The sequence below is a fragment of the Meriones unguiculatus genome, chromosome 3, assembly GCF_030254825.1.
Source record: "Meriones unguiculatus strain TT.TT164.6M chromosome 3, Bangor_MerUng_6.1, whole genome shotgun sequence".
Lineage (NCBI taxonomy): Eukaryota > Metazoa > Chordata > Mammalia > Rodentia > Muridae > Meriones > Meriones unguiculatus.
Window position 1 is genome coordinate 169205335 of NC_083351.1, and position 13790 is coordinate 169219124.

General features: G+C 44.6%; 1 long non-coding RNA gene across 1 annotated transcript in view; it reads left to right on the forward strand.

Annotated features, from left to right (window-relative positions):
* Window positions 1–13359, forward strand: part of LOC132653201 (uncharacterized) — a 63843-nt gene extending 50484 nt beyond the window's left edge. Inside the window, exon 4 of the long non-coding RNA XR_009590969.1 lies at window positions 10325–13359. This is a non-coding gene — a long non-coding RNA (uncharacterized LOC132653201). The remainder of the gene's footprint in view (window positions 1–10324) is intronic.
* The last annotated feature ends 431 nt before the right edge of the window (window positions 13360–13790 follow it).

Below are 13790 nucleotides of genomic sequence, written 5' to 3' on the forward strand. Positions count from 1 at the left end.
CCAGGCTCAGGTAGATGCAGCAGGCCTTATCAGGCCCAACAGAGGGACATCTGGGTTGTTTCCAGGTTCCGGCTATTATGAATAAAGCTGCTATGAACATGGTTGAACAAATGTCCTTGTTGTGTACTTGAGCAACTTTTGTATATATACCTAGGAGTGGTATAGCTGGATCTTGAGGAAGCACTATTCTTAGTTGTCTGAGAAAGTGCCAGATTGATTTCCAAAGTGGTTGTACCAGTTTACATTTTAATGGCCTAACTGAAAGCCCTAGAAACAAACAAACAAACAAACAAATACACCCAAGAGGAGCACATGGCTGGAAATACTCAAACTCGGGGTGGAAATCAATCAATTAGAAACAAATAAAACTATTCAAAGAATCAATGAGTTTTCCTTCTAGTATCTTCTGTAGGGCTAGTTTGCTGTGTAGATATTGCTTAAATTTAGTTTTGTCATGGAATATTTTGTTTTCTCCATCTATCTTGATTGAAAGCTTTGCGGGATAGAGTAGTCTGGGTTGGCATCTGTAGTCCCTTAAAGTCTGCATAACATCTACCCAGGCCCTTCTGGCTTTCATAGTTTCTGTTGAGATGTCTGGTATGATTCTGATTGGTCTATCTTCATATGTTACTTGACCTTTTTCCCTTGCTTCTTTTAATAGTTTTTCTTTGTTCTGTAGAATTAGTGTTTTGATTATGATGTGATGTAAGGAGTTTCTTTTCTGGTCTAGTCTATTTGGTGTTCTGTAGACCTCTTGTATGTTTATGGACATCTCTTTCTTTAAGTTGAGAACATTTTCTTCTATGATTTTTCTCGAAGATATTTTCTGGACATTGGAGCCTGGTACCTTCTTTTTCATCAATTCCTATTATTCTTAGATTTCATCTTTTCATTGTGGCCTTGATTTCTTGGATGTTTTGTGTTTGGGACTTTTCTGATTTTGCTTTTTCTTTGAGAGAAGTATCAATTTCTGCAATGTATGTTCAGCATCAGAGATTCTCTCTTCCATCTCTTGTATTCTATTGGTGATGCTTCCCTTTGTGGTTCCTGATCTTTTTTCTAAGTTCTCCAGCTCCAGGTTTTCTCTGTTGGTGTTTTCTTTATTGATTCCAATTGTGTTTTCATGCCTTGCACCATTTCCTTCATTTGTTTGAATGTGAATTCCTGTCTGTCTATGTTGGTCTCTATTTTTTTGGTTGGTTTTCTCTCTATATTCTAGAAACTGTGCTCTACTTGTGCCTCTGTTTGTTTGGCTATATTTGCCTGTGCTTCTTTGAAAGCTTTGTTCATTTCCTCTTTATTTGCTTCCATTTGTGTGGCTATTTCTTTAAGAGGTTTGTTTCCTTCTTATGTGCCTCTAATAACTGGATAAGTATAGCTTTAAAATATTTTCCCTGTGTTTCTGATGGATTGGAGTATACACTGACTTTTGGGGTTGCTGGTGATGGATGATGTCCTGATTTTTGTTGGATGCGTTCTTATGCCAACCTCTGGCCAATTGCTTATCTGTAACTTTCACTGTTCCTGGATTCTGCAGTTCAGAGTGGTACTGTCTTTCTCTGGTGTCTAGAGAATTCTTCAGGAAGATAAGAGAGGTCCAGAGGTCTGAGAGTGTGCATTGGTGATTCAGCTGTACCTAAGGGAGGAAGATTTGAGGGTGCAGAAGGACAAATGCTGGCGAGCATGTGAATGTGAGTGTGTGTGGAAGTGGGCCTTGACTGACAGGGTATTAGAGAATGTAGACACCTGAAGTGTGGCCAGGGGCACTGTGCAGGCACCAAAGTGACTGCAGGCGCTTCAGGTCTTTGCAGGCACAATTCCCATTTGCAGATCCCCTGACTACCTCAGCGACCTGCAGGTCACTGGTATTCAGCTCTGTCTGAGCTCATGGAGTTATTTGCCTGAACTCCACTGGTAGACCTGCAGAACAGGGGCTTCAATGTTGAGAACACCGTCCCTCTGTTTCCCACAGTGGGTGCTTGGGTGGGAGGGATCTGCTGTCTGGCTGCTGGCTTAGAAGGACCCTGGATCTGGGGCTCTGCAGGCACTTGAAGGCACACTCACTCTCTGGCAGGTCAAATCGGAAAGCACAGGGTTCCCCTTGTTCTCTACTCTCAGTTTTGGGCCTGCTGTGTCAAATGCAGGAGGACGAGCTCTGTCAGCTAAATGTTGCTGCAGCTGCCAAACTTGGGAGTCCAGCTGCAGCAGCAGAACTGGGATGCCAGTCCAGGTGCCTGCTGGGTAGTCCTGGGGAGCCACTGCAGTGGTCCACAGAGGTAGGTGGTCCAGCACCTGGTGTTCCTGGGTGGTTTGGCGGGTCTTGTGGACTTTCGTGGCTGTATAGCCAGCTGTCCGCCACTGAGGGATAGGCGGCCCATGTAATCACTGGCTGGGAGACCCTGTGGAGTCCATATAGCTGCTCGCAGACCAGGGACCCAGAAGGATGGTACTGTGGATCTGAGACTCACAAGGTTGGTATAGCTGGCAGCTGCCGCTGTAGAGCTGGGAGCTCTGCCTCTGCTGTCACAGTCCCCAGGCATCGAATTTTGTTCTGAGAGTTCCTGGAGTCTCCAAGTGTCTCTAAGAATCTCCGTGGGCCAGTTCCACAGAGGAGGAGGGAGGCCAGTAATGGGGAAGTGCAAGCAGTTTGAATGTTTGCTTCTCTCTGTCCCCAGAGAAGTCCACGGTTGACCTGCATCTAAGTGGTCTCAGTGCATGTGATGTCCCCTCTGGTTCAGGAAGCCTAAATGTTGATTTTCTGGCTTCAGTTGCCCCTCCACTCACCAATTTCGGGGTTTCAGATCCTCTGCCTCTGAGATACGGTGCGCACTGGTTGCCACCATTTTGGATACACTGCATATGGTCAATTGATTTGTTTATAGTCTTAAGAATATACCTATATATTATTCCTATTTTATGGTTATTAGAAACCCAAACATTTCTACATTTTTTTAAAATTTATTATAATTTATTCACTTTGTATCCCATCTATAGCTCCCTCCCTTGTCTCCTCCCAATCCCACCCTTTCTTCCTCTTCTCCTCCTATGCCCTCCCTTAGTCCACTGATAGGGGAGGTTCTCTGCTCCTTCTATCTGACCCTAGCCTATCAGGTCTCATCAGGACTGGCTGCATTGTCTTCTTCTGTGGCCTGGCATGGGTACCTTCCCCACACCCCCACCAGGAGGAGTTGATCAAAGAGCCAGCCACTGAGTTCATGTCAAAGACAGCCCCTGCTCTCCTTAGTAGGGAACCCACTTGGAAACTGAGTTGCCATGGGCTACATCTGAGCAAGGGTTCTAGGTTATCTCCATGCATGGTTCTTGGTGGCAGTATCAGTCTCTTCAAAGACCCCTGGGCATTTTGGTTCTCTTGGTCTCCTTGTGGAGCTCCTGTCCCCTTTAGGTCTTTCTATCTCCCCCTTCTTCCATAAGATTCCCTGCACTCTGCCCTAAGTTTGGCTATGAGTCTCAGCTTCTGCTTCAATACACTGTGTTTCCGATGACTTAAAATATCCATTGTTTTTTGGGGTTGCTGGTGAAGCCATGATGTCCTGATTTTGTTTTTTTTTTTTGGGGGGGGGGAGGGCATGTGTTCTTATGCCAACCTCTAGCCATCTGGTTATCTGTAACCTTCACTGTTCCCGGAATCTGTACTTCAGACTGTGTCCATCTGTCTCTGGTGTCTGGAGTATTCTTCAGGAAGATGAGAGAGGTCCACTGGTTCAAGAGTGGATGTTGGTGTTTCAGCTGTAGCTAGGGGAGAAATGTTGCTGGCGTGTTTGCACAAGCATGGAAGTGTACGTGGAAGTGTGCCTTGAAGGACAGGGCACTAGAGCATGTAGATGCCTGGAAGTGAAAGCATAAATGCAGTTGGGCACCGTTTGTGGTTGCAATACACATAAGCAGGTGCCCCGAATGCCACAGTGGCCCACAGGCCTGTCCTATTGTCCTCCAGGTATTCTGATTTGTCTGGGTTGCACCTTCTTTGCTCCAGGTATTTGCCTGGGATGCCACTGGGAGACCCACAGAACAGGGGCTTCAGGCCCTGGGAATGCTGTCCCAGGGATCTCTGTGTTGCCCACAGTGGGCATGTGGGTGGGAGGCATCTGATATCTGGCTGCTAGCAGAGGGACCCTGTATCTGGAGCTCCGCACGCACTCACTTTGTTATGCCAGGATCACGAGACCCTTAGAGACCACTCGACGCCTTGATGCAAGAGTAAAAGAGCTTTATTTTGAGAGCGATCAAACTCAGGACCCAAGTTTCACTGATGCAGGAGTAGAGAATCCAGGGACCCAGATCCCTGGATGAGCAGGGGTTTTAAAGGGAAAATCTGCAAGTAGGGGGTTTCCATGACAGCAAGCAGGAGGTTTGTGCCTTGGCATTACAGGATTGGTTAAGAGTCAGAGGAGAGAGATGACCTTCTAGCTGAAATCTAACTTAAAATGGTTGTTCATCTAAACCACACCTGGTATGTTGGGGAGAATTTTTCCAACCGATTCTTGGAGGGCTTGTGTCAGGAATTTTTTACATTTATTTTCTTTGACGAATACATCCATTTCTTCCATTGTATCTTCCACACCTGAGATTCTTTCTTCCATCTCTTATAGTCTGTTGGTTATGCTTACCTCTGTAGTTGCTGTTTTTTTTCCTAGGTTCTCCCTCTCCATGATTTCCTCCATTTGTGTTTTCTTTAATTTTTCTAATTCTATCTTCAGATCTTCAACTGTTTTGTTGATTTCCTTCATCTGTCTGACTGTATTTTCCTTCAATTCCTTCACCTATTTGTTTGAACATTCCTCTGTTTCTTTTTTTTTTCAGTGATTTAATCATTTCCTCTCTGAAAGCCACAAACTGTTTGGTTGCATCTTCCTGTATTTCTTTACGAATGGCCATAATCTGTTTTTGTCGCGCGCAGCCTTCGCCGATAAGGATGACGCGGCAACCGAAGATTTGTCCAGCAGAATCTTTATTATGAAGCTCTTGAAAGTAGATGGGGAAGGACCTCAAGCCTTGTGAGTGCTCTGCTTAAATAGCCCGCAGGGCTACGTGCTCGTCTGTAATTGGTGCTCCGCACAATACCCAATTAGCATGTGTTCTCTGATAGGGAGAGCACTCAAATCCATATTAGCATCCTGTGGCGCATGCGCTGCTGCAAGATACAGCACTGACAAGAAGAACCAGGAAACAGGAAGCCAGCGCCATCTTGTAATGGCGAATGCGGCTCCCGACATCTCCCCCTTTCTTTAAAATTACAAGCCAAGCCAAAATGTAATACTATGAGATTTCCGATCGGCTCACTGACTCAACAGCATAAGCGATCAAGGAGGTTACATAGTATAAGAGACCCTTTGCACCTTGAACCCCGTGCAATGGGAACCTGAGCCCTGGGAGATGCAAAGGTCTGTTCAGAACAGCATCCCGGTGCAATGGGAACCTGTGCCCGTCAGGAGTGCCATGAGTTCTGACAGTGTCTCAACGGCTAAGCATGTTTAACCAAACTTGAGGGGATGTTCCCTGTTCGACAGCCAGCATAGCCTGAACTATGGCCACATTCTTTGCATGTTGTTGTCTTTTGAATTTGCGAAGCAACCAAAAACAGAGGAGCAGTCTTGCAACCAAGGTTACATTCCCACCCCCACCCAATCTGAAGTAAGAAAAGGCAAAACCCAGGGTAAAGCCAGTCTGTGGGCAATGAATCCACTCGAGTAGAATTAGTGGTCCTCCTCGCTGTCCTTGATTCTTTAAGCAGTAGCAGGTGTGTCTGTTGAAAGATCATCTTCAGCTGTCACGAGCTTTCGCGTGAGGCACTCCGGTACCCAGAATGGATTGTCCTGTGGAAAAACACAGACAGCTCCCCTGGATCTTATTAAAATAGGATCCGGTCCTTTCCACTGATTATCAAGCACATCCTTCCATTTTAATTCTGCTTGTTCATCAGGATCAAGCCCTGTCTCTTCCTCAGAGTCAGATGACTCTTGCTGATCCTCTCCTTCGGAGGACGTCTCCTCCTCGGAAGAGGACGATATTGTATAATTTTTAAACTCAGTGAGGAGAGGATACAATTTAGGGTCCTCCTCACCTTTACTTACCCCTTTCTCAGAGGCAGGCAGCAGCTTTAAGTTTTTTGCTCGCTGTTCGAGCTCTTCTTCCTTCTTTGCAAGTTGCTTTGCCCTTTTTTCAAGTTCAGCTAGCTTATCTTTACCTTTTACTTTCTTTTTTATTGGCTTTCTTTCCTGCTTAGCCTTTTTTCCCTTCTCAGCTTCTGATAGACTATCCTGATGGTCTGACAATGCCCGTTGGCCTTCCTTGATTTTTTCCTTACATCTTTCATCCTTAATGCAAGATTTTAGTTAGTTGGTTACCCATGGCTCCTTTATCTACAGGAGAGGGTGCGGCAGCTCAGTTATCTACCTGAGTCTTAAGGCCACTTATTCACTATCGCAACATAAGCAGATGCAAGTTTTACCCCGTTTCCCACAATTAAGACACAAACAACACAGTAAAACAAAAACGAAACTAACAACGAGAAACGGAATACACCAGACCACAGAAATCATACCTTGCTGAAAAGTGCTGCAGCTTTTCACTCTGCTGGCTTGAATCTTCCTCCGACGAGCAGTCGGGGGTCCTTCGAGTCGTTCCTCTGCCCGGGGTCGGCGGTTCCCGGGTTTCGGCACCACTTGTCGCGCGCAGCCTTCGCCGATAAGGATGACGCGGCAACCGAAGATTTGTCCAGCAGAATCTATATTATGAAGCTCTTGAAAGTAGATGGGGAAGGACCTCAAGCCTTGTGAGTGCTCTGCTTAAATAGCCCGCAGGGCTACGTGCTCGTCTGTAATTGGTGCTCCGCACAATACCCAATTAGCATGTGTTCTCTGATAGGGAGAGCACTCAAATCCATATTAGCATCCTGTGGCGCATGCGCTGCTGCAAGATACAGCACTGACAAGAAGAACCAGGAAACAGGAAGCCAGCGCCATCTTGTAATGGCGAATGCGGCTCCCGACATGTTTTACTATATCTTCCTCTAATTCTTTATGAATTTTATTTGCTTCCTCCATTAACCTCTTCATAAGCATAGATGTAAGGTCATCTTCTTGAATTTTACTTACGTTAGGGTGTCCAGGGCTACTTGCCCCTGGATAACTGGGTTCTAGGGATGCCATATTGTGGCTTGCGCTATCGTCTCGCCAGCAAGAACGACGCAGCACACACAGGATCCTTCTGCAGTAAAGCTTTAATGCATCTTGAGAGGGAGAGCATAAGCGTACAGCGAGTAGAAACGGAGACCCCAAATGGCAGATACCCATCCCTTATATAGGAAACTGTCCTCCGCCTAGGATGTGTCAGTCCCTGATTGGCTGTTGCTCATCACCCCATATGACGCCCCGGGCTGGGCTCATGATGACGGTTGCCCAACAGTCATAACGGTTTATCAGTTTTGAGGGCGGAAGCCAGCGCCATGGCAACCAAACCCCGGCTCTCCACACCATATTGCTTTGCCTTTTGTTGGTTGTGCTTTTTCGCTGGCCTCTACCCATCTGGTTGTCTCAGGTGTTGTCTCTTAATTTCTGGTGCCTGCTGGGTCCTGGGGTGGGGAGAATCCACTTGGTGGGGTTCTGAACGAGATCTCCTCAGCTTTTTGGGTATGGTCAACTGAATGGTGGTGCTTCTCAGGAATTGTCATAGTTCATCTTAGGCATATGGACCTGTGTGGTAACTGTGGTGTTCAGTGTCGCGACCACCTAGACCAGCAAGGAAGGCACGGCACACGAACTCTTCTCCAAGTAGTTTATTCAGGAAGTTCCAGCAATCTTCTGACCCCCAGGAGAGCCCTCCCCAGTAAATAAGTACCCCGGAGCCAACCAATCCCAGGAAGCCACGTGGGAAGTGCGGATAGGTACACAGAAGAGACAGCAGATCATCAGACACACCACAGCCAATAAGGAGTTGTTTATCACGAGAGCACTCGCCGTCGGTCGGGATGGCGGAAAGTGGAAACCGGCGCCATCTTTAGGGTGCGACACAAGCAGCTCTCCACAGTTCAGGAAGACTCTCCTCTCATCAGGAGAAGTCCTGGAGATGGCTGCCCTGCTGCTGGGTTTCTTGCTCTGAATTTATTGAGCAGCAGCTGTTGCTCTTAAGGTGTAATTGTTGGGTGCAGCCCTCTGGAAGAGCCAGGAAGTCCCGCAGTTTTGTCAGTTTAGCTAGGGATAACTGGTCACACCTTGGAGCAGTTTCTGAGGGCTGCTCTAATGGCTCCCAGGCCTTTGTAGGTCTGAGGATGCAGCTCTGTGCCCCAGTACCCTACCGGTATTCAATGACAGGTGAGCACAGCACTCATGCTTGTAGCAGAAGGCTAGAGCCTAGAGCCTAGAGCCTGCGTGAATCCAGAAAGTCTTCTGGAGCTGGGTGGCATTGGACTGATGATTCCCCTGGCTGTGGGGTTTCCTCCCAACAGGGACACCCAGACTGTGTTTTAGAGATGGCCATTCTGTCTGTCAAGGCAGAGCCCTGGCTCTGCCTTGTTGGCGATTTGGCACCTGGGCATCTGCCGAAACTGGGTAATTTTTCAGGAGAACTTTTCGGGGTGGAGGTGTCGGCTGAGTGCTCTGAGGTCAGACCTGCTATTCCCCTCCCTGTGGGTTTGCAACTGACAGAGAAACTCAGTGTTTGGTGCCCTGGGGCCCTCAGTTCTGTCTGGAACAGTGAGTTGGGTTTGTAGGCAGGACTCTGTGCTGGCATCTGTGTGCCCACCCCTGGGCTGGCTGCTGGGCACCTTCCAGACCCCGGGTCTTTTCCAGGGATTGTCTGGGTGACCTAAGGTTGGTCTCAATCGTTTCCTGCACTGTGGGGTTTTCTCTCGACTGGAAATCCCAGTGTCTGGTGTTGTGGGGCCCACAGTTCAGTCTGGGATAGTGATCAGAGCACGCCAGTGTGTGGCTTTGGGCTGGTGACCAAGCGCCTGGTGGAACCGGGACCTCTTTTACGGTTTAGATGGGTGAGTTGAAGCTGATTGAATGCCACACTGTGGTGTATCTTCTCACCTTGGAAACACAATCGCTTGTGTTTTAGGACTAGAGTTCTGTCTGCTGGTTACTGTGCTTCTGGTCAGAAAGAGTGTCCTCCCAGTGCCGCCATCTTGGATCCCCCCCCAACCGATTCTCATTGATTGTTGCCAGGGAAATTGTCTCTATTTTCTATCAAGTATTATTCTGTGATATTTCCTGGAGGCTGTTGCTAGAAGAGTTAAATTTGTTTTCTGCTAAGTGCACATGCTGTGATATTTCCTGGTACCTGAGTTCAGCTCCTAGTCAAGATGGCTCCTCATTTCAAAATGGAGTCACCCCGGCTAACTTAAACTCTTCAACTTGAAGGTGCACTCACTCGAAGGCATATATGGGAAGCACATATATGGGCTCACAGTTTTCTACTCTCAGATTTGGGCCCACAGGGGCAAATGAAAGGTAAGAGATCTGTCAGCTCAGTGGTGTCCACTATTTGTCCACTGGGCAAGGAGACCCATACTTGGGGCAGCCACAGTCTGCCACAGCTGCAGACCTGGGAGGCACATACCGCTGCTGGCTCTGCAGTCTCAGTCACCAAGCATGGAGGCTTCTGTTTGGGGAAGCCACCACCTGCCACAGCCACAGACCTCAGAGTCCCATACTGCCCTCTCATCCACCAAGCCAGTGCTTGGGACAAGGGAAAGTACAGGGGGTTGAATATTTGCCACTCTCAGGCCCTGGAGACGTCCAAGGGTGAACTGGATTCAAACTGGCCCAGGTCATGGGTTGTCCCTGTTATGCCTAGATTATGAGACCCCCAAGAGACCACCAGGAACATGAGTCTGATGCAAAAACACACAGGTCTTTATTCAAACTTGAGCTTGGGCCATCAATTGTCCCTGATGTTCAGAAAGAGGGTCCCCAAGCCTCAGTAGGGAAGAGTTTTAAAGGGAAAAACCGCAAGTGGGGAATTCCAATCCTTGGCGTTACAGGATTGGGTGAGGGTTTAGCAAGCGAGATAACCTTTAAGCTGATTGGTTCTGGCCAGTTGGCCAAACTGCAAGGGGCAAACAGGATATCTAAAGAAAACATTTTGACCTGGGCTAATGTGTGTACTTTTCTTTCATTGGTTGGCCCCAGGTACAGGGCCTAATTATTCTTGCCAAGTTCCTCCTGTGATTTTTCACCTGCCATGTTCCTGGAACTGAGGTGGGAGAACTTGGGACACCTAAAGAACAGGGCCATTCAAAATCATGTCTGAAAAACAAGATGGTGTTAATTATGCTCTTTCTCTCTCATTCCCTCTTACCCAGGAAGCCTTAGTGTCGATGTTCTGGCTTCAGCTGCCCCTCACCCACCAATTTTGGAGTTTCTGATACTGTGCCCCTCAGATACAGTGCATGATGGTTGTTGCCATCTTGGACCTCCCTCCTTCTTTTCTCTTTTTCTTTTTCCCACCCTCCCCTACTCTTCAGAAAAGGGGAACCTCTTCCCCACCACTCCACTCCAGCACATCAAGTCACTTCAGGACTGAGCACATCTGCATCTTCTTCCCCTGTGGCTTGGTGAGGCAGCTCTACCAGGGGGAAGTGATTGAAAAGCAAGGATCATGGTATTCATGATGTAAAAATGTACCTATATTGCCTTTAAAAAGTTTGTTTGTTTTCAGAACAAAAGACCAAATACCTATGAAGATAAAGTGAGTAGCCTGGGTGATTCTGCCTCACAGACTGCCTCAGTTACTGTTTCCTCAAGGATCTACATTCAGGTTAAATTCAGAAGGTCTAGCTCAAATGATCATCTCACAGAGACTAGACAGAAAACTCAAAGGCTAGACAGAAAAAACAGATACTGGACTGAAAACACAGAGATTAGACAGAAGATACAGAGACTTAAAAAAAAAAAGTACAGCTAGGTTTTCCAGTGCTTGGCCAATACCCTAAGTTTTTAAGGTACCAAAAGGATGTTTGTTTGTTTGTTTTCCCCAAGACAACAAAATATAATTTATGTTGTTGGTCATTTGATGGGTTATAGAATGGCCACGATAAGGGAGAAAGCAAAGTCAAAGTTAAAGTCAGGGATCTCTTTCTTTTTTTCTTCTTTATCTTTTTCTCTTATCTTTCTCTTAGCTAGTGTTAAGGGAAAGGAGATAAAAAAGGGTATAAAAAGGGGGAGTTTAGGATGATAGAATAAAAGGTAGATTATTGAATATACTGTGTCAAATATATATTGTTATGGATTATTGAATATTGATAGAAATTTAAGATTATTTTGATCAACTTTTGATTAATGTATTATACATATGTAACTAATTTATTGTACACTGATAAAAATTTAAGATTGTTTTGTTCAACTTTTGTTTAATGTATTGTATGTATGCAACACCTTTATTATATATTGATATAAATTTAAGATTATTTTGATCAACTTTTGCTTAATGTATTGTACATATGCAGCTCACTTGAAAATATGGGGTAAATTTTTAGTCTTATGAAACTAATGCAAACTCTTCAAGGTGATTGGAGATGCAAATTAGTAGTTATCTGTAATCTCACTTTTAGTCTTGTTAGATACTAGTTTAATTACTGAAATAAGCTTTATTTAGTCTCTTGTATATGTTTTCAAGGTTAAGTAGATAGTGCATAGCTAGAAACAAGCTCTATAGATAGACAGACAGATAGATAGATGGTCTTCAAACACTTCAGAGATCTACAGAATATGGCATTTAAAGATTTTAACAATAAAAGGCTTCTTTAATAGACACAATTGCTCCTTGCAGCACCTCTAATCCACTTCAAAGAAGATGATGGGCATCAAATGTGGCAAGGACAAATGTGGCAAGAAAACCACTAGAGAAAAAAAAATCAAAAAAACAAAAAACAAAAAAACAAAAAACAAAACTGTTCTTCAACTGCTGATAGCAGGCTGTTTGAGCAAACTGTGAACAAGCAGAACCCTGGAAAATATACTGTCCAACTTTGCAGAGACTAAGTGGTCAGTCCTTAAAAGTCCTTGCTTCACACAAGAGCCTGTCCAATATTCTGGGCCTGTAGCCTGAAGATTGGGTGCCCCAGTAACACTGAAAGATCTGTGACTTTTCAGGCAGTCACCTGTCTCTGTCATTTCTATAGTTCTGGAAGCTGCTTGCTCTATGCTTCCTACATACTTAAGTAATATTTCCTTCTCAAGTCTCTGGTGCAGTTGAAGACCAGATAGTCATATTTTTACTACAATTAATCTTAAGACAATGGTTTATGTCTAAAAAATATGTTTTAAGGTCTAAATAGATGTTTTTAGGTTGATAGATCCAAGACATGACAAGAAAGTAATTTAGGTAAAAAATTTAGGATTTACCAGGGTAGGATAGATAGCGGAATACTTTTTTCAAGGTTGTCAAATACAAATGGACTGGACATTGTAAATGTAATACTTAACCTGATAATTCTCAGAATTCTTATTGCATATAGTTTATTAATGTTAGAGAAAAAGCCAATTATTTGTAAACATAAAGGAAGAAATGTGAACATTTTTGTTTATGATATGTGAACATGTTTTTGTTATAATTGCAAGTGTTTGATTTTAGTTTGTTCACCGCTGATTATTGCTTAGTGCAGGGAAATGGTCTTTGCCAGATGCAATTAGCTGAATTCTGAGGACTTTGAAGCGTATAAATATGATAGGCCCAAGGAAGAAAGCATGATGGCTTGGACAAGGAGCCTGAGGAAGACTTCTTGCTGTGCTTGCTAGCTTGCTGGTTACCTGGACTTCTGGATATCCTCATGATGAACATCAGTATTGCCCCCCAAAGAATCCTACAACCGTACTCAGCAGGAAGAAGTAAAGAAGGCTACATTCCTTCCAGCTTCCTTTTTTCCCCCTACCTGGAACTCTCGGATTGGAAAGAAGGTATAAGCTTTAAGGAACCCCCAAATAAAGTAGGGTTTGAAAACTAGTGCCTACTGTATGTACTTACTGTTTTCTTTACTGTGTATGTTACACTGTGCTTGGCGGCCATCTGATTACTTCCACTGATCAGTCTGTTGGTTTTGCACGTGTTCTAAACTCATTGTAGGTACTGAAGTCTTAGGTTACATTTTGATATTCAGTAAATAACTTCATTATTTTGAAGGAGCTTTTGTGTTTAATGTTTGTTCTGTCTATACATCCAGAATTCCCCTTTTCAGAATATCCATTAGAAACACTCTATATATTCAAATTATTTTGTAACTTCTCATTTTGTTTGTATTCTACATTTTTTCCAATAAAGTTGTCCATTTTAATATGTACATTTTATATACATTTTTGTGGTGATATGTGATTTTTGAAATAAATTTACTGTTATTCTGAACTGAGTTTTTTTCTATTGTATTTTCAAGTTCAATTTACTGGTACACATCTTTTACATAGTCTTTTTAATAGTTGATTTAATAGTTCCCATTGTTGATTTTAGCACCGAAGGGGGGGTGGAGTTGGAATGTGGAAAGAGCCCCCCCAAAGTGAGCAAAATAGAATTTGAGACATGTTTCCACGTGGCCTTGGCCAGATTATCTATAAAATGGAAGAATTCCTCCAACCTCTCACAGAAGGCTCAGAAAATCCTTTCAGCATGGGCAGGGTTTGTAAGTCCCTTAGCAGAGGATCTAGAGGACTGGAGATCAGAAAGAGGTGAACAGATAAGGCACATGGACTATATAGCAGGATGAGGTTAGTCTACAAAGGGACAAGGTAGGAGTTAGCGTGAAATATATTCTTATCAGGAGGTGGAGAAAAGAAAATCTT